This window comes from Crassostrea angulata, unplaced genomic scaffold (assembly GCF_025612915.1).
Source record: "Crassostrea angulata isolate pt1a10 unplaced genomic scaffold, ASM2561291v2 HiC_scaffold_188, whole genome shotgun sequence".
Classification (NCBI taxonomy): Eukaryota; Metazoa; Mollusca; class Bivalvia; order Ostreida; family Ostreidae; genus Magallana; species Magallana angulata.
In genome coordinates, this window is record NW_026441741.1 from 42,667 (window position 1) to 66,696 (window position 24,030).

The 24,030-nt window shown below is 33.6% G+C and overlaps 1 long non-coding RNA gene across 1 annotated transcript; it reads right to left on the minus strand.

The window, feature by feature from the left end:
- Positions 1-21,120: 21,120 nt before the first annotated feature.
- On the minus strand, positions 21,121-23,812 carry LOC128169720 (uncharacterized). The gene is made up of 2 exons (XR_008241580.1): positions 23,215-23,812; positions 21,121-21,417 (listed from the first exon to the last, which is right to left on the minus strand). It is a non-coding gene; the product is annotated as an uncharacterized LOC128169720 (long non-coding RNA).
- Positions 23,813-24,030: the final 218 nt, after the last annotated feature.

Here is a 24,030-nt window from a genome sequence, read left to right on the forward strand (position 1 = left end):
ACGTTCGGATATGCGAAGGGCACTGCGGCCGTTCACTCTCTACCATCTCTGAAAATTTGAAGTTTCTATCGTAAATACTTTTTGAGAAAACTCGTGAACAAGCAAAAACGTAAAATCTTTAATATCTCGGTACCGGAAGTGACGATCAAAAAAAGCCCGTGTACTTTTCTTACAAATTTTGTCATGAATAAGATCTGAAAATTTCATGAAAATTGGCTGAAGCATTTTTGAGAAAACGTGACAGAAAAAAAAAAACAATAAAAATAATAGTGAAAAAGAAACAAAGCAATAACAATAAGGTCTTCCGTTGGAAACGGAAGACCTTAATAAAAATAATAGTGAAAAAGAAACAAAGCAATAACAAGAAGGTCTTCCGTTGGAAACGGAAGACCTTAATAATAATAGAGGAAAAGAAACAAAGCAAAAACAATAAGGTCTTCCGTTTCCAACGGAAGACCTTAATTACATATAAGAGTTATTGCCCTTTAATAAGAGTAAAATATAACTGTGTCCATAATGTATTTTATACATATCTCTTACTGTTGTTATATTTCATTTCAGGGCATTCATTTCTTTATCTGTTATCTATTTATTATATCTGTAATCGCAATAATAAAGGGATATCAAGAACCTTATACAGTGTTATATATTAAGTATAGAACCAGCACTGTTTCACGTCAAAAAAAACCCCAAATATTATCGTAAGTGTAGTCTCATTAATTAAAATGGAAAAACTAAATACAACATATAAAGTGGCATGCAAACGTATTATGATATACTAGTATAAGACATAATAAATTAAAGTGAATATAAAGGCGAACAACATTATTTGCTGTATTAACACATAAAAACGATGTCAATTGAAAGCGAACGTTTGATAAAAAAAAAAAGCTTTTAATAAAAAAAAATACTTACTAATACAATTAGCCCCACCCCCCTAAAACCAAAACAAACAAACAATCAATCTAACAAACACAACACAAGACACATACAATTAAAAACCCCAAGCTTATCCAGTATGGCAAATGTGGTAAAATTGTTTACATCGAAGTTGAACATGTGCATGATTAAAAATATATATCCTCCGGTCTTTTCACTTCCTGGAAACAACATCAATCTAAATTAAAAGAAAAAAATCGTATTGTTACGAAAATGAGACCATAAGACACCTAACATTGTGATTTTATTCTCATAAAAAAATAAACCTTCGTCGCAGTCAAAAACGGCAAATATAGGTGAAATAGGATTTTTTTTGTTTCAGCCATGTTTTAACGTGAACCTTCGAGGAATACAATATTGACCCTTCAAGGGTCGATTTAACTTACCCGAACTTTGTCATATTTTAGCATTTTACAATTATATATGGGTGGAAGGAGGGCCATTATCTCTTATATCTTTGTAGTGTGTATTAAACGGATACAGGACATTGTAGGGGACCTATGGTACTGTAATATCCCAGTATCAAATTGGGGCTTTAGGGGTACCACCAAGTGGCTCCCAGGGGTTCTGGCTCATTTTAGGTCTTTATATCTCACTTGATCACAAGAACCCAAGAGGTATTTATAACACTTATGACCCTTCAAAGGTTCGGTTTAGCTCACCCGAACTTTGTTATTTTTAAGAATTTCACATTGAAATTAGGGTGAAAAGTGAAAAATTATTAAATAACCACGGGTAATCATAGACATTGTCTTATGACCAATCATAAATTATCATTTTACTGATCACGCAATCAGATGACCATTTAGTTGATCACGTTATCAGACTTCAAATATGACATAATGCGCCGAAATTGCAAAGATGGACAAAGAATTTGATCTACAGTTTTGATTTGACCGCCAAACTGCCGCCAATTTACAAATTTCGGTCAATGAAATAGATGACATTTCACTATCGCAAGTAGGCGATACGTTAAAATGTGAAAACGCCACATCTGAAAGACTGTTGAACCTATTTTTTCCCCTACTCGGCAGGCTGTATAGCAATGGATGTTGATGGTGTAAACACCGGAGCAGTGGACGTAGATTGTACGGACAGCGCATCTACATCGAGCGAAAGTCGTTTCGGTCAACCAGTAAGCGTTGGTGAAATTTGTCATCTAATGAAAGACCTAGAAAATGAGGATATGAAAAATAACACGAAACGGGTCATGAATCTCTGAAAAATTGCGGTCCAACCTGTGGGGAAATATTCCCGATTTTAAGCTAATGACCCCTGACCAGATGGGTTTTTGGCATATGCGGTTCGTAACAGAGGCGCGGAATCGGGATGAAACAGAATATCCACCGAAATCTATCTACCTCATTATATGCGAACCTTTGCGATTTTTCAAAGACAATTGTGTCTATGATCAGCATATATCATTACGAAAACAACAGAGAACTAAAACGATTTCTGGAAATTGGTTGACGCAAGAATGAACTCGTTAACTGAACAAGATTTGAGTGCAGTTTAAAGCAAGCGGGCCATCTTCTGCCTAAAAACGAGGAAACTTTGTGGCAAAACACATTTATGGGAAGGAAAGTGCGGAACAGTGCAACAAACACTTTTTTGCATGCACTTTGGACCAAGAGTAAACAACGAGCACCACGACTTGCAGTGTGAGCTGCAGCTCAAGATCGGAGAGGACAGCGCTATGCGATTCATTTAGTTCACGGGAAGAGCCAGAAAGACCTACAGAGCCGGCCTAGGGCATCTGAATGTAAAATCAAAGAACCTCAACAGGTTAGCCAACAAATGGTAATAAAATAACCTATTTACAATCTTAGTTAAACAAAAAGTAACATATATAGAGTATAAGTAAATCTGATTATTCTTTTTAATTGAAGGGGAACTTTGCTTGGTTGATTACTTAGAACTGTATTTAACAGTGCGACATTTAAGTCCGGACATGACAAGGTCCGGGCTTTTCGCTACCATTTCCGTTGGACATAGCTTACTTTTGTTTATATATCTTAGTGGGACATTTTACTTTGATCCTATCATGTCAGCATGAATGTACACATTGCTCTAGTTTTCTTATAATTGTCTCTCAAATATCAAAATCCCATGGGATTTTGGTGGGATTTTTCATCCCATCTCAAACCCCACCAAAATCCCATGGGAGAAAAAGTACTGTGGGATAAATCATCCCATGTGGGAGAAAAAATCCCATAATTGTTAAAAGGTGGGATTAATTCTCCCATATAGGACAAAAAATCCCACAAAATAAAGAAAATGGGATATATCCCATGATTTTTCACATAGGATAAATGTTCCCATATATCACAGATATTTTTCTCATGATTTCTCATAATAAATTATTTTCTTTTGTTATTTCACCTTAATTTGCACATAACATTAAACTCTGTCTCATAGTAATTGATTGGATCAAGAACTGTACATTTCATGTTTTCATCTGATATTAATCTTTTAAAGGCATGTGAGAATGTATTGTGTTGATTTTCCAAAATACTGTAGGTGCATGTTTGCTATAAAATGCAGATTCTAATCCTCAATTAATAGTTATTATTTGGTTCTTCATTTTTAATCCATCTAATTATACTTTCTTGTTATCTATCTCTTAAGAACTTATAATTTCATTACATATTATATAGCTCTTTCTTGTAATTACCATAGGCACTTCCCACCTAAAATCAGTGTATAAAAAATCCATCCCGAAAAGAGATGAATATTTGGCACAATGATGTATAGATGGTGAGCGTTTAACAGGTGCGGTTCTTTACCTCAGCAGATAAGAATGACCTTTGTTGCTGTGCAGTACTAATGCAACGCTTAAAAAATACCTTATGCAGATTGTAAGCAACCAAATGTTTACCCAATGATGACGTTTTTTCATATCTAATGCTCATAAACTTCATGTAGTCATTTCTCAACTCTGATGATCAGACTAATGTTCCCAGTGATGTTCCTAGTTTCCATCTTGGAGTGTAATAATTATGTTGAACTAGAGCAGAGCTCGTGGCAAAGCCACGAGTAGGTCTTCCGTTGTTGCTGCGAGTTGAAAATGTATGTGATATGGTGTCAATAAATAATAATGACTAAACTTTCAGTTCTGCTTTTGTTATAAAAATGTGTTGTGATTGAAAGCCTGTATATAAAACGTGTTTTGAAAAAGAAAGAAAGAAAATGTTTAAGGAAAACTATCTGTCGAACACAGTTTATGTAATCGTTTCAAAGATTTTTTTAAAAATGAGATGTTTAATGGGGAGTTAAATTTTCAGAGGGTAGCAAGCATTGTTACATGTACTCATGATTCATGTCAGGAATTGTGTTTTTGGGGAGTTGATTTTAATCATCTCTCCTATGCAGTTACTCTAGCAAACCGAAACTGAAACTGTGTTTGCACCTAAGCACAAATCATCGCCGCTGACAAGACTTCGTTCTTGAAAATAATCGATAAATTCGATGTTATATACGCTGAAGCATTTTTTAAAGGAAACTTATTTATAAATACCTTGGAAATAGTCAGATTTTTAATGGTACGAACAATTAGAAGTTTTTTGTAGTCGTGTGTATTCATACGCCAGAGTTCAATATATAGTTTCGTTCAACCATCGGCTGTCTCCTTACATCTCCGGCAAGTAGAGAGTCAGTCTATATTTAGAGGTCGCATCATCAAGCTATCACGTGACCTGGTATCTCTTACTTGTCGGAGATTAACGGAGACAGCCGAAGATCTGGTTGAACGAGACTAGAGTTCATTATTGGTTGGATCCATACAATTTTTGAAATATTTGGAATACCAAAACACAATTTGATGAAATCAATTCTATTTCAAAATATAACACAACATGATTCATTAGAGGTTTTTTCTCGAAATTCTTGTCGGAAAAGTCAGAGAAATCATATTATAAAAATGTGCATAATTTAAATGCAGATTACAAACTACTTGCCAAGCAAACTAGCATATCGTTGATTTTAAAATAAATAATATTCGATAAAATCAACTCCCGTCAGTACATCAGTACTTTAATTTAAAAACCGAACCCGCCTACAAAACACGTAACCTTTTCTGTAAGATAACTTCTTTATTTAAAAATATTTCTAAATTTTTTAAAACTATGTGCAAGTTTAGAATTGTTGCGTGATGACAAAATTTACTGACCCTGAAACGTACTACTACACCAAAAACGTGCGACAAACGTTTCGTGTAGACCGTTTAGCGTTTCGTGTGATTGTGAAGCGTTTCGTGTAAACCGTTTACTGTTTCGGGCAAAGCGTGTAAATCATTTCGAGCAAAGCGTGCTAAAACCGCGTGAAACATTCATCAGATTTCATTTGGAACTCTCTGACAATTTAATTGTTTCAAAATGGCGCCCGTGTTTTACATTACTTTAAACTGTTTGTGATTGGCAAAACTCTTTTGTACATGTAGATATTTTAATGAAAAAAAATTCTACAAGAAATGATGAAGCTTTTAATAGGCATTTCCTCCAGAAAAGTTGTTACGTAGTGTTTTGACTGACTTTTGTCCATTCAGATTGTAGAAGACGGAGTTGAGACAATACTGGTCGTGACTTAATTTGAGAGAGAGAGAGAGAGAGAGAGAGAGAGAGAGAGAGAGAGAGAGAGAGAGAGAGAGAGAGAGAGAGTTAATTGGTTAATGGAGTAAATTATAGATGACGCAGATGAGTGAACTATCTATCAACAATAGTTATCGTATAAAGTGAAAAATCACGGTCTATAGTATGTCCCAAGTTATTGTTTCCATCAATTTTTGATGATTTTTACTAAAAATACACATACCTGTGAAAGAAACACAACTGAAATTGATGAAAGGGAATATATCAAGATATCTTTATTGAACAATTTTCACTCATAAAATTTCACAGGAACGAAAACAATTTTCTTACGGATATTTATAATGGGAAATGTTTACATCTTTTCTTCATTCGGAAGTAATCGGGATACCTCGCGCAATTTTTTAACGTTATCATCCGGGCTTATCAATGGCTGATGCAATGCAAAATCCCCTTAGACTTTCAATATTGGGATGTGTATTGAAACCTGAAGCGGTAGAGGGGGCGTTTCAACACATAATCTGGACATTTTTCATATACATGTAAGTGGATGAACGTAGTTTGAGCACTAAGGTATTTACTATTATTGAATCATATATTGAATATATCAAGCAAAAAGTGGTGGAAGAAAAAACTCGGGACATAGTATAGTATATCTTATAAATTTATGAAACTTTGAAGTGTTTTGAAATTCTTTAACCAGGGAACAACGATATCTAGATATACATCAGTAATAGGATAAGGTAATGTCAAACATCGAAGACTGTACGAATATTTAAGAAACTGTTTTTATTACAAGTGTTACCGTTAATAATCAAATCAAAGTTTGACGAATCTTTCTGGAATTAAACATAGGTTGTAAATTTACTTTGAATAAAAACTTTCTTCATGGTTACTCAGTGTGAAACATTCTTTACCTTAGACGTTTTACTTTTCCACTAAGCATCCGCCTTCGTTGCCTTTCCTTTACACTACATCTAAATTCATCATGTTCATAAGTGATCATTCGTTCGCATTTCAAAATATTTAATGTCCGTATTCTCGGACTCCATGCTCGGAAATTTAGTTGGATATAAGCTACGTCATTCTTATCCATGTGCATGTTGTCGACGGCGCGCGGCCGAAGAATTTTTCACAATCGTTTTTAAAACGCTTTAAAGTTATACAATATAGGATATACATGTAATTTTTATATACAGACTTTAATTAATTTGTTTGCAAGTTTATAACTAATGATTATTCCTTTATCGGCACCACTTATAATCTCTCTCTCTTTTCTTTCTCTCATTCAAGTCACGAGCGACAATGTCTTAACTCCGCCCAGCTACGATCTGATTGGACAAAGGTCAGTCAAAACATTAGGTATAAACTTTTCTGGAGTAAACCCCTAAAAACGCTTCAATGTACTTCGCTGTAACTTAAACGATCATGTTTTTATAAGCATATATATTTTTTTATTTATTTACATCGATAACTCTTACTGAGACCATTTGACTGTGTACAAGCAGGACACATAACCTCGGACATCGGGTGTCTTCTGCACCTGGCTGAACCTGTCAATCAAACTCTGTGTATTTGTTTTCATTGGATTGTCAAGCGTCTCTTTTTTTTTGTCAATAGCCAATGGAAAATTAATGACTTCAAGGTAATCGGAATCAGTATTTGATGAAGCATACAATTTAAATTACAAAAAAATTTATTAATTATCTGAAAATTATTTAAACCACTGTTAACGGAAAACAAAGAGTCTTAGAAGTAATTAACACACAGGGATTTGCCTACAATGTACACAGTCATGCAATTACTAGTAATTATTATGGGAATCTTTACGCATGGTATTTAATTCGAACAGATTATAATAATCTATACACTGTACGCCGTTACACATGTACGAAGCGCCGGTAATATATACGAATATTGAGTCAAAAAATTAAATCATTTTTATTTCTTGTTCTTTTCAATACAATGTGAAATTACTTTCAGAAAAAAATTCCGAAATACTAATTACAACTTTCTTTTTTGTGTAATCATTTGATTTTTTTTCTGAGGTACATGTATATATATGTACAGAACATACTTATTTACGAATGATACGACATAGGAAAAAATAATCGGTTGTTCGTAGAACATTTTTATCTTACGAATGTGACTAATTTAATTTTAAATATTTTTCAACATTATCAATGTAAATAATATCAGGTGTATTTACTGTTTGTGTTTTTACATCGTAATCTCTGAAACCAATAAAAATACTAATGTTAGCAGAAAAATCAAATCCCGCCGAATACTGAAAAACCGATTTCAGTTTGCAATCATACGGATTTTATCTTTGGTATTGACTATTGAGTTACGGTAACTTTTTTTTCTGGATGATTTTATTATTTATTATTTTATGTAAAAGCACAATGTCAACTGTTACTCAATTATATAACAATTGATGACCTGGGGCTATATATGTTCAGAGCTGTGTGCGCTGAAGCGACACAAGATTCTCGGTCGCACGTGGCGATTGAATTTACACAGACTGACCGAATAAACAAACGGGTAGGAAAGTGAAACAAAATGTTACACATGAAAAGAAGCCACCAAAAATGATTTTCGATAGATCTTGACAATTAAAAAAATCCAGCGCGAACTCCTGTCAGCGGGACGGGAGGGGGGGGGGGCAGCAATGAGTTCGCTTCTACAAAGAAACGAACGACCACGTAGAAAAACTACAGAAGGGATTAATATGTGACCGATAGAATCTAATCTAAAGTTGTTTAAAATTCATGTGAAAATTTTTTTTAAAAAAATCAACGAATGCCTCAATTAAGGACATTTTTTTTATCGTGCTAGCACCTACCGCAAACATGTTACATGGAACTTTGATTATAATTTGATTTTTAAACTACCTTGTACGCTATCTATAAATCAATGCTTAATCAACTGTACAAGTTTAATGAATTTATCTTTTCATCTTTCTTTTCATCCTAAACGAATATACTAGTTGAAAACATAATAAAATGTAGTTGTGTCCGTGCAAAATATGAAACATGAACGCGTGATAAGGTACATGTAGAAGAACACGAACCGACCGCGGATTACTTGTCCACTCGCGCCGGTTCTCCTCAGCCATGTGCGAGGGACGATCACCATTTAAAGCTTTACTATTTGTGTGTGTGGGGGGGGGGGGGGTGATTTAAAACATTATTTGTACAGTGTTTAAAATATTTTACATTAACAAATTTAACTAACCATTAATTTATGTCTTACGATGTGTACGATTTGGAGTAATATCGCTCATTAATATTCATTTACACTCAAATGTTCAATTGAATAAATACAAGATGAGTTCCCGTTTTTACGGCTATATTAACTCAAACACGTTCATATGCATGTAAGTGTGCGTCGCGGTGTGAGAATCTTGTCTATTAAATAACCGCTTAATTACCGCTAGGTAGTGCAGCCGTGGCTGATCTCATCGGCCGTGGGCGAAGGATATATTACGTAAAGGTACATGTACAACGCACAGACAGGCACAGCTCAGAACCCAGGAAGATTTGAAAAGTTTGCAGTATAATGAACATACTCTATCAAATAGAAGTTATTTATTTTAAACTTAAAACCCATAATTGATCTGTGTCTATTATTGCTTTAGATTGAGAATGACATTGCCTTTATTAATTAACTGAACGATTTCTTAATTGACACCCAATCGTTTAATCCATAAGAAATTATGTGTAATCAAAACGAAACCAATTCTTGAGTTCGCGGCTAAATAAACTGATACATGTATATGAGAGACACAGCTCTCGTGTATTAGATAAACGCTGACCGCTAGGTAGTCCAGCCGCGAGCATGGTGACCGATATTCTCGGCCGCGGGCGAGGGAGAACTTACGTAATGGTACACATACACACAGCTCTGATTCAAGGTAGATTTTAAATGCATGGAGTTCATAAATAAAATGTAATGCATAGAGTTTTTTAATTCCATATTTTATGGTTTACTAGAAAAGAAAAAGAATGTTTTGTTTTCCAATTGCCGTTTTTAATGATTGTGCACTATAAGAACTTAGCAACAATGACTTAAACTCCTAAAAAAAAGGCATGTACTCCAACAACAAAAAAATATTCTAATAAATTATTGCCTCCTGTATAAACCAGCATACTTTCTGCGGCAACTTTATGCCAGTTGTACGCACAAAGACTTTCGTTTACTTGTCAAATGAAAACAGGTACATGTCAACATGTAAAGCTTTTTACACTCATACTACACAAATCACTTACAAAATAATATTGTTACGACCTTTATGAGATCCCAACAAACAACTTTTCCAGCGACAACCATATCAAAATCCTAACCGTTTTTGAGTTATAAAGCAAACACTTTTAGGGGCTATTGGCCCTTAATTTAAGGGTCCAGCCCTTTTTTATTGGTGTCAAATAAAAGCCCTTGGTATTCTGCACAACTTTTATTCTACATGTTTTAACAAATTATTTTTCGTTTAAAAGATATAAAGGAAAATATGTCTAAATTTTTGCAATTTTTTGAATCCTGTTTTTTGACCCCCTACCTTTTTCTAAATAAGGAAAGTAATCGAAAAACAAAAACCGATGTGCACCACTACAATGTCTCTGCTATTCAAATTCGTTGGATTCCCATTCCCTGCTATCATAGTCTCGGAGCCTTTGTCTGGAAACAAAAGGCCCTAAAAAAATTTAAAAGGGGAATAACTCTTTAACGAAAAGGGAATTCTAAATTTTATGAATTGCTTAAGATAGTGTTTTGTAAAGTACATTAGCCCTGCAAATTTGAGCAAAAACCGTTCAGAAATGAGCAAGATATGAAGCCTCAAAGTTCGCGTCTAGGAAACAAAAAAAAAAAAGAAAAATAAGACTAGAGCAAAGCTCGTTGCAAAGCAACGAGTGGGTCTTCCGTTAATGTTGGAAGTAAAGCTGACAGTTCCTGTAAGAAGCAGAGCTCTAAAACCAATAACAAGAGTAACTAAAATAAAAAGATGAAAAAAATCGAATATTCCTGGTACGACTTAACAAAATACGAATGATTTTAAGTACGAATTAACAAATTTTTTTCCGATCTCAAGAACGACTTAACAAAACAGATCCGAATTGTTCAAGTACGACTTAACAATTATTTTCGGTACGAGTTAATTTTACTTTGAACATTACGCTATTTTTTAAACCAAGGACACGGAAACAAAATTTCCGGAAAAATCAATTTTTAAACCCCGATATCTCTTCAATGAATCGTTCGATTTTAAAACGGCTTTCAGTGTAAGATTCAGCTTGATAAGCTCTATAAAGCACATATTCATTTTTGATTTGATCAGAAAATTCATTTTTTCGAAAAATTTGTTTCATTTCCGGTTTCGACCGGAAGTGACAGATTTTCATTTCGAGTCTTATTACAGAGGTAAATCGACCAAATCATAACCATTGAAAATTCCAAGCCTCTATCTTAAAGCGTTCTTGAGAAAAGTCCGGGACAAAATGACTTTTTGAAATTTTTAAAAATGACGTCACGTCAAAACGGTAGTGACGTTCTCTTTAAAACTTTCACATTTTTGTGGGACGCTAACTTGCAAACATCTCTGAAAATTTCATCAAAATAAGTTAAAAACCTTTTGAGTTATGAGGCAAAAAAGGAGTCAGAAGAAAAGAAAAAGTATAATAACTAGAGCAAAGCTCGTTGCAAAGCAACGAGTGGGTCTTCCGTTAATGTCGGAAGTAAAGCTGGAAGTTCCTGTAAGAAGCAGAGCTGTTTAACCAATAACAAGAGTACCTTAAATAAAAAGATGAAAAATCGAATTATTCCTGGTACGACTTAACAAAAACCGAATAATTTTACGTACGACTTAACAAAAACCTTTCCGATTTCAAGAACGACTTAACAAAAAAAATCCGAATGTGTTACAGTACGACTTAACAATTAATTTTAAGGTACAAGTTAACTTAACCAAGAACTTGATACTAATTTCTTAACCAAAAACGCGGAATCAAAATTTCCGGAAAAATCATTTTTTGAACTCGTATATCTCTGTAATGCATAGTCCGATTTTAAAACGGCTTTCAGTGTTAGATTCAGCTAAATAAGCTCTATAAAACACATACTCATTTTTGATTTGATCAGAAAATTCATTTTTTCGAAAAATTTGATTCCCTTCCGGTTTCGACCGGAAGTGACAGATTTTCATTTCCAGCCTTATTACAGAGGTAAATCGATTAAATCATAACCATTGAAAATTTCAAGCCTCTATCTTAAAGCATTTTTGAGAAACGCCGCGGACAAAATGACTTTTTGAAAATTTTAAAAATGACGTAACGTAAAAACGGAAGTGACGTTTTCAAAGAAACTTCACAAACTTTGAGGTATTATAGTTGCACACAACCTCTGAAAATTTCATCAAAATTGATTGTAAACTTTTTGAGTTATAAAGCCGAAAAGGAGTCAGAAAAAAAAATAAAAAGAATAATAATAATAATAGAAAGAAACAATAGAATAACAAGAGGGTCTTCCGTTGAAAACGGAAGACCCTAATAATAATAAAAAGAAACAATAGAATAACAAGAGGGTCTTCCGTTGGAAACGGAAGACCCTAAAAAATCTTAACCCGCACAATAATAGAAAGGTCTTCCGTTTCCAACGGAAGACCTTAATTACGAACCCGATTGTTAAATACCCCCCCCCCCCCCCCCCCTTTAAAAGAATTCGGAATACTAAGACAATCTCATATCATGTTTCATGGAGTCAGGTGCACAGAACAAGAACCACATCACCACATCGTCAATAACGGCGATTGTCTACGCCGCATTGTTACCCATTGAATGGATATTTTTTAAATAAAAGAGAGTAAAATATAACATTTGGGAAAAAAATGTTTTATATTGACTTCAAAATCATGCTAACTGTATCAAGTTTTGTAGTTTAATTAAGTCATTAAAGTGAGACTGTTTGGTTTTTTTTTTTTTCAATGTGATTGTTGTTGTTTTGATACATGTAAGAAGGTAACAAGACTTCAAATTGTCGCTAAGTTTGATAAATTTAACAAACCTATTTCTATAGGTTGGTTGCACCGAGCTCAGCTTGAGCGAGTTTCTGTACTTGTGTATATTACCTGCAAACAGTAGATCAAATAAGTGTATTTTAAAAATACATGCACATACATAGTACAGAAGACCAAAGATGGCAATGTTGCAAACATCAACCCGTAATTATAAATTGCCAGACTGTCACCTTGATTAATATTCTTACCCCTCGGTGGTTCGTATTGTATATACATGTAATTATATCCCCGGATGTTTAAGACTTGTTACCTGTAATTAAATCCGCGATGTACGGTTCTAGGATAACACAAAAGGGAAATTTTTGTTTAAAATTCAATTTACTGGTTACAATATTATTTCCCTATAAATTAAATTATAAATGAATTAATCATTTTCCAAATGTTTCATTTTTTGAAAAATCTCTCTCTCTCTCTCTCTCTCTCTCTCTCTCTCTCTCTCTCTCTCATTATTTGCTTGCTTAAGTACTGCTTTAAAGTATACCAGGGACAAACGGTATCTAGACTACCTACATGTATAGTGCGGTCAATTTTTGATATAATGGAGATCTATGTGTAAAAACATCCTGAAAATTTTACTGCGGTCGCATAAGTACTTTTCGAGATATTTGGGGAAAACACGATTTCACACCTTCAGAACGATTTTTAATCAAGCCGATTTGGCGCGGCTGAACTGTGGCGTCACGGGGTCAACTACTATAATAATTATGAGAAACAAGAATATCATATGATAACTGTTTGTTTTCTTGCGTTGCTTTTTCGATATCTGAACATTTTTTTTTTTAATTTCCTTATCAACACTGAATGACTAAATATACTGTTGTTTGAGTTTAAACCCATATTTTATCGAACAAAAATGCCGAATTCGGAAACTTGTTAACGTTTGCTTCATGAATTTAGTCAAATAATTGTAACACATTTTGCATCACATGTGTATTCTATGTAGCAAATTGACAATCAATCAAGGCACTATTGTTATAAGAAACCTATTTTTTAAACATTTTTCGGATGTTTTTTCATGACATTAATAATGATATTGATAAATTTATATGTTTTGTAAAAGGTGACGTGGGGGTCTATTCCTCGTATGAGACATAAAATTCAGGCACGAAGCATCAGTCGGGGGGGGGGGGGGGGGGGGGGCTTGCATTTACCATGTTTACATATAAAAAATTTAATTATCATGGAGCCTCCCCCCCCCTCTCATTTTTGGGGGAGTATGTAAGTATTAATTAAGGAAATTAAGAGTGAAATTGAAGTAACAGATATATACCACGCCAGCTCCCGCCCTCCCCCACGGATAAAGATATAGAAGATTTTCAATGTCCCCTTAATTTTTTTTTGTTTGCTTGTCAAGATTTTTTGGATGAGTCTGAGATGTAATTTCAGGCAGGTAGCATCGTTTTTTAATTTGGGTGGGGGGGGGGGTCAAAAACGATGCTACCTGCCCGAAATTACATCAATATTGCCCGATTATTCATTTTAATATTGATTTCGGACTTATAACAATCAAAATAGCATGCACATTTTAACAAACAATCGAGGGATTATTAACGGATCAAGGAGAAAGTCCAAGATGGCCGCATGATGAAGTGTGTCTCGTAACTTCTTTGAAAATACGATAATGGAATTTTATTTTACACTTATTTACATCCTTTGTCAAGATATGTTAAAGTTTCTTTCAGTTTTAATAATGATTCAGTGTCAGTATAACAATTTAATTAAGCTATTTGGAGTTAAATTGCTGACTATAGCGCTCGAAAGAAAGGTGTTCTTTATTGGACAAGAAATTAAGACCAGGGACGTAATTACTTCCGAAATTATTACTTCATTATTACTTGATTGCATTTTTTAAACAAGGTTTAAATTGCTGAATTGTGAGTTTTGTCATTTTTTAAAAGATAAGTAACTAGAGCAGAGCTCGTGGCAAAGCCCCGAGTAGGTCTTCCGTTGTTGCTGCGAGTTGAAAATATATGTTATATGGTGTCAAACGATTATAATGACTATACCTTTAGTTCTGCTTTTGTTATAAAAACGTGTTGTGATTGAAAGCCTGTATATAAAACGTGTTTTGAAAAAAGAAAGGAAGAAAATATTTTAGGAAAACTATTTGTCGAGCAGAGTTTATGTAATCGTTTCAAACATTCTTTAAAAAATGAGATGTTTAATGGCGAGTTAAATTTTCAAAGGGTAGCAAGCATTGTTATAAACAGTATGTACTGGTGATTCATGTCAGGAAGTGTATTTCTTTTTTAAACTAAACCCGCCTACAAAACATGTAAACTTTTCTCAAAGATAACTTCTATATTAAAATATTTCTAAATTTTTTGAAGACTATGTGCAAGTTTAGAATTGCGTGCTGACAAAATTTACAGACCCTAAAACGTACTACTACACCAAAAAAGCGTGCGGCCTACGTGCGAGAAACGTTTCGTGTAAACCTTTTAGAGTTTCATGTAAACCGTTTAGCGTTTCGGGCAAAGCGTGCGAGAACCGTGTGAAATGTTCATCAGATTTCATTCGGAACTCTCTGACAAGTTAATTGTTTCAAAATGGCGCCCGTGTTTTACATTACTTTAACAAAATTGAATGAATTGTTAACAAACAAAAGAAAGGTATATGTATTAAAAGACGACTAGTTACAGAGTAAATGTATATTTAACGTTTTCATGCGATGTTTCAGTACTGAAACAATATTAAAATTCGCTATACATAAAAAATATTAAATAAAGTTAGTGCAAACATGATTTCTATTGGAACAAACCTAAATCAACTTTAACTTGCACGATCATGTTTTGATAGGCATGTATTTTTATTATTTATTTACATCGATAACTCCTACTGATAACTCTTACTGAGACCATTCGGCTGTGTACAAACAGCACACATAACCTCGGACATCGGGTGAGACCTGCACCTGGCTGAACCTGTCAATCAAACTCTGTGTATTTGTTTTCACTGGATGGTCAGGCGTCTCTCTTTTGTAAAAAGCCAATGGAAAATTAATGACTTCAAGGTAATCGGAATCAGTATTTGATGAAGCACACAATTTAAATGATAGAAAATTTATTAATTATTTGAACAAAATTAAATGTAAACATAGATAGGAAATAAAAAAAAATTATTATTATGGGAACCTATACGCATGGTACTCAATTCAAAAAGATTATATTATGATTTTATTATTTTATGTAGTAAAATCACCCTTCCAACTGTTACTCAATTACATAACAATTGATGACCTGGGGCTATAAATGTTCTGAGCTGTGTGCGCTGAAGCGACACAAGATTCTCGGTCGCATGCGGCAATTGAATTAACACCGACTGGCCGAATAAACAAAGGGATGGGAAAGTGAAACAAAATGTTACACATAAGAAGAATCCACCAAAAATGATTTTCGACAGATCTTGTTATCTTTTCCCCAATTAAAAAAAAATCCAGCGCGAGCACCTGTCAGCGGGGCGGGAGGAAAGGGGGGGGGGGGGCAGCAGTGAGTTCGCTTCCACAATGAAACTACAGAAGTGATTAATATGTGACCGATATAATCTAATCTAAAGTTGTTTAAACTCATGTGAATTTTTTTAAAATAATAATCGAATGCCTCAATTCAGGGCATTCCTTTATCGTGCTAGCCCCTACCGCAAACATGGAACTTTGATTATAATTTGATTTCAAGTTTAAACTACCTTGTACGCTATCGTATAAATCAATGCTTAATCAACTGTACAAGTAAAATCAATTTATATTTTCGTCTTAAACCAATATAATAGTTGAAAACATAATAAAATATAGTTGTGTCCGTGCAAAATATGAAACATAAACGCGTCATAAGGTACATGTAGAAGAATACGAACCGACGGCGGATCACTTATCCACTCGCGCCGGATCTCCTCAGCCATGTGCGAGGGATGATCATCTTTTAAAGGTTTAATATTTGAAGGGGGTGTTGATTTAAAACATTAATTGTACAGTTTTTAAAGTACTTTAATTACCTGAACAAACGAACCATTAGTTTATGTCTAACGATTTTTCCGATTTGGAGTAATATGGTTCATTAATATTCATTTACACTCAAATATTTAATTAAATATATATACAAGTAGGACAAACTTTTATAACATAAAATTAAAACAGTTCTTGTATATACGGCTATATTAACTCAAACACGTTCATATGCATGTAAGTATAAGTCGCGGTGTGTGAATCTTGTGTATTAAATAACCGCTTACCGCTAGGTAATGCAGCCGTGGCTGATCTCCTCGGCCGTGGACGAAGAATAGATTACGTAAAGGTACAACGCACAGAAACGCACAGCTCAGAACCAAGGAAGATTTGAAAAGTTTGCAGTATAATGACCTTACTCTATCAAATAGAAGTTATATATTTTAAACTTAAACCCCACAATTGATCTATGTCTATTATTGCTTTAGAGAATGACATTGCTTTTATTAATTAGATGAACTATTTCTTACTTGACATCCACTTGTTTAATCCACAAAAGATTCTGTGTAATCAAAACTAAAACAATTCTTGAGTTCGCGGCTAAATAAACTCATATATGAGAGACGCAACTCTCGTGTATTAGATAACCGCTGACCGCTAGGTAGTCCAGCCGCGAGCATGGTAACCGATTTTCTCGGCCGCGGGCAAGGGAGAGCTTACGTAATGGTACACACACACACATGCAGCTCTGATTCAAGGTAGATTTTAAATGCATGGAGTTAATAACTAAAATGTAATGCACAGAGTTTTTTAATTCCAAATTTTGTGGTTTACTAGAAAAGGAAAAGAATGTTTTGTTTTCCAATTGCCGTTTTTAATGATTGTGCACTATAAGAACTTAACAACAATGACTTTAACTCCTAAAGGAAAAGCTAATACTCCAACAACAAAAAAAATTCTTATGAATTAATGCCTCCAGTATAAACCAGCATACTTTCTGCGGCAACTTTATGCCAGTTGTACGCACAAAGACTTTCGTTAACTTGTCAAATGAAAACAGGTACATGTCAACATGTAAAGCTTTTTACACTCATACTACACAAATCACTTACAAAATAACATTGTAACGACCTTTATGAGATCCCAACAAGCAACTTTTCCAGCGACAGCCATATCAAAATCCTAACCGTTTTTGAGTTATTAAGCAAAAACTTTTAGAGGCTATTGGCCCTTAATTTAAGGGGCCAGCCCTTTTTTATTGAGGTTAAATGAAAGCCCTTGATATTCTGCACAACTTTTATTCTACATGTCTTTACAAAATATTTTTCGTTAAAAAGATATAAAGGAAAATTTGTCTAAATTTTTGCACTTTTTGGAATCCTGTTTTTTGACCCCTACCTTTTCCTAAATAAAAAACGTAATCTAAAAACAAAAACTAATGTGCACCACTACAATGTCTCTGCTATTCAAATTCGTTGGATTCCCATTCCCTGCTATCATAGTCTCGGAGCCTTTGTCTGGAAACCAAAGGCCCTAAAAAAATTTAAAAGGGGAATAACTCGTTACCGGAAAGGGAATTCTAACTTTTATGAATTGATGAAGATAGTGTTTTGTAAAGTCCATTAGCCCTGAAAATTTGAGCAAAAACCGTTCAGAAATGAGCACGATATGAAGCCTCAAAGTTCGCGTCTAGGAAGAAAAAAAAAAAAAAAAGAACTAGAGCAAAGCTCGTTGCAAAGCAACGAGTGGGTCTTCCGTTAATGTCGGAAGTAAAGCTGGAAGTTCATGTAAGAAGCAGAGCTCTTAAACCAATAACAAGAGTAACTAAAATAAAAAGATGAAAAAAATCGAATTATTCCTGGTACGACTTAACAAAATCCGAATGATTTTAAGTACGACTTAACAAAAACCTTACTAATTTCAAGTACGACTTAACAAGTTTTTTTTGTACAAGTTAATTTTACTTTGAACATTACGCTATTTTTTAAACCAAGGACGCGGAATCAAAATTTCTGGAAATATCAATTTTTAAACCCCAATATCTCTAATGCATCGTCCGATTTTAAAACGGCTTTCAGTGTTAGATTAAGCTGAATAAGCTCTACAAAACAGATATTCATTTTTGACTTGATCAAAAAATTCAATTTTTCGAAAAATTTGATTCACTTCCGGTTTTGACCGGAAGTGACAGATTTTTATTTTGAGCCTTATTACAGAGGTAAAACGACAAAATCATAACCATTGAAAATTTCAAGCCTCTATCTTAAAGCGTTTTTAGAAACGCTGCGGACAAAATGACTTTCTAAAATTTTTTGTTTAAATGACGTAACGTAAAAACGGAAAGGTCGTTTTCAAAGAAACTTTAGGATCTTAGAGGCATAATAGTTGCACATAATCTCTCAAAGTTTCATCTCAATCGGTTATAAACTTTTTGAGTTATAAAGCCGAAAAGGAGTCAGATACAAAAGATGTCACCTTTGACCTTCCAAACTGTGCTTGTTGCACCATCAAATGTCAGAAACTTAGCAATGTAAAGTTTATTATATTTCTGTGAATATTTCTTATGTAAAATTACAATGAATAAACATGCTATTCCATCTAACTGTGAAATAGTTTCTATGCTATCTGTCCATAGTGAATAGTCAACGAAAGTATTCACCAGCAGCATACAATTTCCCTTTTTTAAACTCGGAACACCTCTGGTATAATCCGATCATGGCATTAAATTCAAAGTCCGATAATTCTAATTTGTTTATCATCAAGAAATTCTGCATCGCCAACAAATAAAGTTTTCTTCAGGATAATAATTAAGATATCTATAGCTATTTACTGACAGAAAGACAGACTAAGACTGTTGTGTTGTGTGAGGATGACAGACAGTTTATTGTCCCCCTCAACAGCAACTATTTCACTTGGCTTCGCCCCATGAAATAGTGGCTGTCTTGGAGGACAATAAACTTGCTATCATCCTCATACCCAGTGAATAGGTATATAATGTCCCATCCACATAAATTTCGAGTTATATAACCTCCCATTTGTAACCTGCAATTTCACAGTGTAAAGTCAACACAACAGTCTTAGCCGCAAGTTTCACCATTCAATTCGCATGTACGTATTAAACATTAGGGGTTTTCATATTGCATACCAATTCCAACAAGGGAGATCCCTCTAATGATGATCATTAAAATTCATTTTATGAATCTTAGCAACACTCATAAGCCTTCAATTGTGCAGCATCTCTTAAGGTGGCTCAAAACACCTTGAAATATTTTCTCAAATCAGCAGAAAATTACTTGATTATGATAGATATCATAATTGATAAGAAGTGTTTAAGTCAAATAGGCAAAAAATATGCAAATTTGGATGAACAATTACATTTTCAAAAATTTAATTCAATAAACAGTAACAAAAGCTCCAGGCGGACTAAAACTCAAACGCTTTAGAAACCCAATACTTAAACCATTAAGCTATGACGGTATACAACCCAATCAAACGATATTAAGAGTTCAACAAAACATTTAAATCGCCATCTTGTGAAGTAGTGTCTTAAAAAGTATAAGTCTAGGTGTAGTGATGTACCTTAATTTTACAAAAATATTAACGGGTACTTTATCCGAATGGTCCCTTGCTACCTTTAACTTAGTACATTTTATGAACAGATGTCTTTGTCTTAGAATAAGAAAGCTAATGCAATTCTGAGAAAAAAGTATACCACATATTGACAATTCCATTGAGGTTTAATAAACATATGGCCATTTAAGTGAACCCACCATTTCCAATTTCTTTTACTCAACACAGATTTACAGGGTTCTCCTTAGTAAAACATCTTTACCTGACCTTTTAGAGGTCAATTGTTGTTCAACCACCTTTAATAAGAAACCTTATTCAATACAACATACATCTACATGATATAATCTTGATAAAAGCATCACATAACTTAGAAATGCCCTTACATGTATACCCACCCCCTATCTTTTGATTTTCATAAAAAGTCATGGTTTGAAATCTTTTACCTAATTTTCTGAAACTTGTGGCAATTTCTATGAGTCATTTCTCACACATATTTGAAAACAATCATCAATGATACTAAAATTTGATCTTTTTATGTTTCTTGAATGATTTGTAGCATTTTAATAATTAAATAGACAAGTATTCCTGCATGTGATTTCTTTTTTCCATGAAAAAAAGTAAGTTAACAATCATATTTATTAAATATCTAATCTATTCTGGTTTCTAGTCTCTTTTTAACCATGATAAAACAGTAAGATCAACAAGTTCAACATCTGCCTTATATAAAATTAAATTCAAACACACCCGGGTAGCTGGAGGCGGCGGAGAATTCCATTAAAAATGTTCAAATTTGACATGTTTTTTTCTACTTTTTTTATGCATATATACCTTAAAAGGATGAAAATAGATTGTTTCTTGCTCATTTCAAAAGTAATTATCATTGCTGGTGTTATTCAAAAGTCAAATGTACATTTACATATCCTACATGTAATCTTATGGAGAAAATTGGAAAGAGTTGGGTGATTTTTCAACTATGTAAACACATCTAAATATCTTTATAAAATAAAAAATGAAGGAAACATAATTGCATACTTTTATTGAAAAACAAATTTTCACAACAATTATATTTCTTTAAACAGCCTTAATTTTGTTTTTCATAATTTCTTATCAAACATGAACAAACCACAATAGGACATGATGCTTTCTTAAAGTTCCATTATTGTTCATGCATTATCCGATTTAATTTGAATTACCGGTAGATAGTCTGTAGAACACAAGGAATATGCATGTGGGTAGAGGTGACAGGTTAACCTCAAGAGCTGAAACCACAAGAATCAACAGGTAAAAGCCATGTGGTAACAAGAGTCTGCTTTAAGCTGAAATAAAAAAAAAATAAATTAGCTGTGTTAACATACATGTACTTGTAATAGCTGTGTTTACATTAACATATACATAATATTTTTGGAAAAAATACACTGACCATGCAGTGTTATAAGTATGACATATCCAAATATATGACATTAACATTTAGCCAGTACAAAAACAAAAATGTGCATATCAAGTCATAATATCATAACATTAAAATAATTTCTTGGGTATAGACATATCAGATTGAGAGAGAGCGAGAGCAGGAGTGAGCGAGAGAGTTTGTTTTACTTGAAAAGCGACAGCAATATTTCAATTCATAAACTACAAAGGAATATTACCAATCCAAACAGTGTCAAAGTATAAGCTTCTGCTACGTGTATACCATGTTTTGTCAATTCTACTGGGGTTTATTGCGAATAAATTTAGCGAGGGTTTTTTTTTCTTACGAATTACATGTTTTAAAAACAATACTATGTATAATGCGCATAAAAATGAGGGATTAATAATACATGCTCATTTTAAAATTCAATGCACTTTGGATTTCTTTTACAAGATCGAGATATTTTTGTCATAAAATTAAGATGCCCTCTGACAGTTTCATGAGTCTTTGCCAAGATTAAAGAGAGAGAGAGAGAGAGAGAGAGAGAGAGAGAGAGAGAGAGAGAGAGAGAGAGAGAGAGAGAGAGAGAGACAGAGAGAGAGAGACAGAGAGAGATCTGAGGCACATGCAGTAAAAATTATTTACATACTATGTAGATGTGATATGCATGTAAAGCTTACCTAAAATGAATCAATATGTATAAAAGATAATCTAATCTCTCAAATTACAATGATTCTGTGAAATACTTATATCTTGAGAAGACTGTTTAATAGATATCATGGAACATTGACCTAAATTCTGAGCTTGATATAATATGAAATTTGAGACTTTTCATCTCGCACTCTGTTTTACATGCCTGTTACACAAGCAATAACCATATAGAGAGCGAGACAAAAGGTCTAATTTTAATTAGATTGAATATTTACTTTGTCAAATATATTTATTTAATTAAACACAAGCCTGAGTTTTTTAATTTATAAATTCAGTGAAGGCGATATTGTAAAGATCTGCTATATTTAAATATTTGGGTAAAGTTATCATCATGCATACATGCACTCTAATTACAACATTCTATTCTTGTGTACCTTAGGACTCCCACCGCTTTTAATTTTAAATTCTTCATGCAATTTACTACTGATATCCTTTCTTCACTTGCCTCGGATAGTCTTTTAAACACCATCACCAGTCCCGTAAATTCATGTGGTCCACTTTGTTTACATGTAAAAATGGCGACTCTCGATCTCGATGTAAATTCAACATACTTGATTTCCCGAGGTCGGTAGCGTGTTTCGGAGAAAGTCTGAGGCAAATAAAGAGGCGATATCAGTAGTAAATTGCATGAAGAATTTAATGGTACTAATTGTTTTCACAGAATTTGCGTATAAATAAGGTAAATCAGTCCAAAACTAGCGCACGTTTTTCTGCGCAATAAATATACATGTACAATTTTTTCAATGGGTGGCCCTGTAGCTCTCCGGTCTGTCATTATTTTTTCCCGGAGAGCTACAGTTCTGCAGCTACCGTGAAAATACACTGGACAGATAATATTCCGAGATTCCGCTGACTCTAACGCCCGCTTTTATATTGTGACGTACTTCAAAAGCGGAGGTTAGAGTCAGAGGAATCTCGGATTAGATTGAAAAGACTAAGTGCAAATACTCTGAAAAGAAAAAGTAAATACGACATATCCTGTATTGAAACATACCTTTATAATCTGTCATACGTTAGTTGAGCTGAAATTTCCACTATCGACGTCTTGCAGGCCTTGCTTTTTTTTAAAATGTAGACACACCGCTATCAGCTGTTTGTTCGCAGTCAAAACATGGCGAGTTGAAATGGGGAATCGTACGATGATTATTTCGATTAAAACTAATAAGACTAATAAAAACTAACAACGTAATTATCGATCGAAATAACTAAATTGTATCGATAAACACTTTAATTAACTATTAAAAAACAGAGTCCGGTTTTATGACCTGCACGAATTGTTTTCAGCAGGAGTTACTTTCAGTGTGAATTTTACACTATTTTTTAAACCAAGAACACGGAATCAAAATTTCCGGAAAAATCAATATTTAAACCCCGATATCTCTGCAATGCATCATCCGATTTGAAAAAGAATTTCAGTTTTGTATTAAGCTTTGCAAACTCTACAATATGCATATAATTTTGTGTTTTATATATAGTTTAATTATCAGTACGAATTGTTTTCAGTAGAAATTACTTTCAGTGTGAAATATGCACTATTTTTAAAACCAAAAACACGGAATCAAAATTTCCGGAAAGATCAATTTTTAAACCCCGATATCTCTGAAATGCATCATCCGATTTGAAAACAATTTTAGTTTTGCATTTAGCTTTGCAAACTCTACAACATGCATATAATTTTATTATTCGCTCAAAAAAATGAAAATTCCGAAAAATTAGAATCACTTCCGGTTTCGACCGGAAGTTACAAAATATTTTTTTTTGTAAATTTGCCATAAGTAAATCCGCAGATTTACAATCACAGAGAATTTCA